Source organism: Olea europaea, chromosome 23 (assembly GCF_002742605.1).
Source record: "Olea europaea var. sylvestris chromosome 23, O_europaea_v1, whole genome shotgun sequence".
Classification (NCBI taxonomy): Eukaryota; Viridiplantae; Streptophyta; class Magnoliopsida; order Lamiales; family Oleaceae; genus Olea; species Olea europaea.
Genome location: NC_036259.1, coordinates 9,313,417 through 9,316,795, shown reverse-complemented (window position 1 = coordinate 9,316,795; position 3,379 = coordinate 9,313,417). Strand labels below are relative to the sequence as shown.

Genomic DNA, 3,379 nt, shown 5'->3' with positions numbered 1-3,379 from the left:
TATGCACCTAACAAAATAACTCTTCATCCTCATGAATTAGATATGCGATTTATCATCACCAAATTTATTCTCTTCATCCTCAATAGTATCATCTTCCTCATCAGCATTATTTTCTATTGATAATGGCGTAAATTGGGGCACAACAAAGCCAGGAACTTTACCACTTATCTAGTGCATAGAATGATGCCAAAATTGCAATGTAGAATTGAATTGTTTCTGAACAACCTTCATCTTATTTTGCATCCTTTGCTCAATCTTCACTAGAGTTGCATTAGCTGCCTTTCAAACAGCGCGTTCTATTTCTAACTCTTTCTCCAAATTATGTACATTAAAAGATGTGCGAATGTCTCTAAGGTGACCATCTCCCAACCCATGAATTTGACGTCCAGACTTCGTACCTAGAACAAATATTATGATATGAATTCTAGCATCAGGATCATCTACTGATATCTCCTCCAAAGGGATATCTTCGAGAAGTTTGTGTTCCTTTGCCTTCTGTACAAGATATTCATACTCTTTTACAAGCATCTCATCCTACAAACACAATTCACAAGATATATAAAGTAAGTCATAAAATGAAATTTTGCAAGAGATATAACATAACTGTGCACGAGATATAATCGATTCTCTAAAACATTTTGACCATGCCAGTGTCCACTTCCAAAAAAACCACAACAAAATCATACAAAAATTGTCATACTACTTAACATAATGTTAATTTTTCTAGCCTCTATTGATCTAACTTTGCAATATATTCTTTTGTGTCTAACTTGGTATAAAACACGATAAAGAAAACAAAGTTATAATTCTGAGTCTTTCTTTCATGTTGAGCTTTAGCTACATAATAAGTCCACACTTGTTCTTTCCCGCATAAGCGAACTCAAATGTGTCGACTTTGGGAAACACGTGTTAGATAGAACAACATTTATCAAACTAGATTACTACAAAGGATAGTATCCGGGAACATTGTAAAGGGCTAAAATAGTCACTCCTCATTTGGCAAGTTTAAAGCACCTTTTGGAGCCTTGAATTCATCCATTGTTGTCAATTCTCAGTCCAACAGAGATTAGATGCTACTCACAATTGTGCTATACATTCCCACATAGAGCATGTTTGGCTAATCATAAAAAAGTACCAAGTACTTTTTGAAAAGTACAAGACTTTTTAAAAGTCCAAACATGTGAAAAAGAACATGTTACAACCTTTAAGCTTACATATGTATTTGGTGAAGATGGAATGTTACTTTCAAGTATGTTAACATTATATTAGGCTTAGCCAAACATACTAAAAAACAAATAATGGATCCTATGTTAAATGAAGAACCAGAACATTTCACATTTACTGGTTCCTCAATCATCTCATTCAGTAACAAAGCCAACCATTATAGTAAAGTTGCATGAAGTAATTCCTGTTACCCATCTTTATCATTTTGGTTAGTTATCAACGTTAATGCAAATAATTTATGTCCCCAACTTTGAAATCTACAATTCAAATTAGGATAGCAGAAATTACCTAAAACTTTGTCCACTTGCTTCACAGAATCAATGCTCTCATCAAGATGCTAAAGACACAGACTAACTTCTTCAACAGTTGTCTGATTATCCTTCAATGCATGTGTACTTATTTGGATAGCCTCAAAAACCTACATCGGAGGTAATAAGGTGAGTGAAAACAGAAACAATTATCAGTTTCAAGAATGTCCTTGAAGTGACCAACTGTCAAAAACTCCGATCATCCATCTGGAAGGTTAAAAGAACTTTCTCAACTATAGCCTACATCAAGCACTGACGCAAATAGTTCCCAACTATTGCAATTTTCATAAATAAAGTAGTGCAACTAAGAAATATTGGATTATTAACAACCTTATTACAGGACTTTGCGTCAAAGATAACTCTGAGAACTTCTTCAACTTGGTCCAAAAGGTTTACGCATTTATCTTGACTCTGAGATGTCAGCTTTAGTTCTTTTGCACATCTCAGGGCTGCACTTTTGTTTCCACATTTCAAAGAAGCTAAAGCTGACTTCCTAGTTCTGCAAAATCATCCAATGCTCCAATGAAGAGAATAATTCCAAACCAAATAAAGTTAGATAAGCTATTATTTAGCTCTAATGATGATATATTATAAGTCTAACACTTGTTCTTTACATGAATATATTATTTGCAATCAGAGTATCATCATTCTCATTGCAATATTAAAGCACAATGCTTTTCCAACCATAGAAATAACATATACAAAAGAAATTGATGAATTGGAATCCATTGCCAAAGTGCCAAATGTACTAAATTCTTGATTATATGATACACACTCTAATTCAGAAAAACCATCTTCTTCGAAAAATCGAAAAAATAAATTAAAATCTCAAAAATAATGTCAAAAGTCACAAAGCAAGCAAATTTCACTGCACTCCACCAAAGAAAAATCATATATTCCCATGTTGTGTTATCTCCATGCCTTGAAAAAAATTCCATTACTCCTCAATCTACGGCAGATTCCGACGTCCTTTGATTAAAATAATCACGTGTATAATGAAATCCATTAGAAGTGCTTAGTCTTTGATTGAACCAATGGGAAAGCTTGTGTTCGGCAGATTCCATTACCCCTCTTCCAGCCACTTCCCCTTTATTTCCTGGTCCCGTCGTCTCCCTAAAATTGGGGATAAAATCCCACTCTATCTCACCGCAACAACCAACCAAAAAGGACAACTTCAAAACTTTAAATATGCCAAATCTCAAAATGTAATCTAAAAATTCATACAGAAGAACAGCCTCCATATTTATTTGCTTTTCCATAGCGAGAAATTGAAAACATAATCTCAAAATTCAAGATTATGTACTTATATTTTCTACACAATTTACAAATTAACAGTAGGATTGATTGGCATACCTTGAAGACAACTTGAAGAGCTCAAAATGTGTAGTCGATTCAGTCGAAATTTTTTTGACCCAAGATGAATATTATGTCCTGGTGAAAGAATTATATCACAACCAATTGTGGCTGAATAATTCCCTCTTGCAAAATCGATTGCAGCCAATCGTGGCAATTTGACGAGTTGAATAAAATTTCTTGCAAAATCCTGGAGAAAGTATTATATCACACACAAGAAATTTGGAGGGTGAGAAAATTGGAATTAGGTTTGGCCAATTAAACTAAAGTGGCAAAGTGAGAAGGGAATTATTTGGGGAAAGGGTTTTGGAAGCAAGGAGGAAAATTAGGGAAACAATTCTGGCCAGTTAACGTGGGTTTATTTCTAATGAATTTAGGAAACAATTCTGATTTTTTTCTTTTTCATTCATTTATCTTTTCACTTGATGTCAAAAGTGCGTAATTCAAGTGTGGGCTAAAAATAAGAGCGAAGGGGGGCGGGGGGGGGGGGGATT

The 3,379-nt window shown here is 34.3% G+C and overlaps 1 long non-coding RNA gene across 1 annotated transcript in view; it reads right to left on the bottom strand.

Annotated features, from left to right (window-relative positions):
* LOC111372322 overlaps positions 1-3,276 on the bottom strand; it is an 11,314-nt gene extending 8,038 nt beyond the window's left edge. Inside the window, exons 1-4 of the long non-coding RNA XR_002698743.1 lie at positions 2,886-3,276; positions 1,863-2,031; positions 1,513-1,642; positions 8-534 (exon numbers count right to left, since the gene is read on the bottom strand). This is a non-coding gene — a long non-coding RNA (uncharacterized LOC111372322). The remainder of the gene's footprint in view (positions 1-7; positions 535-1,512; positions 1,643-1,862; positions 2,032-2,885) is intronic.
* Positions 3,277-3,379: the final 103 nt, after the last annotated feature.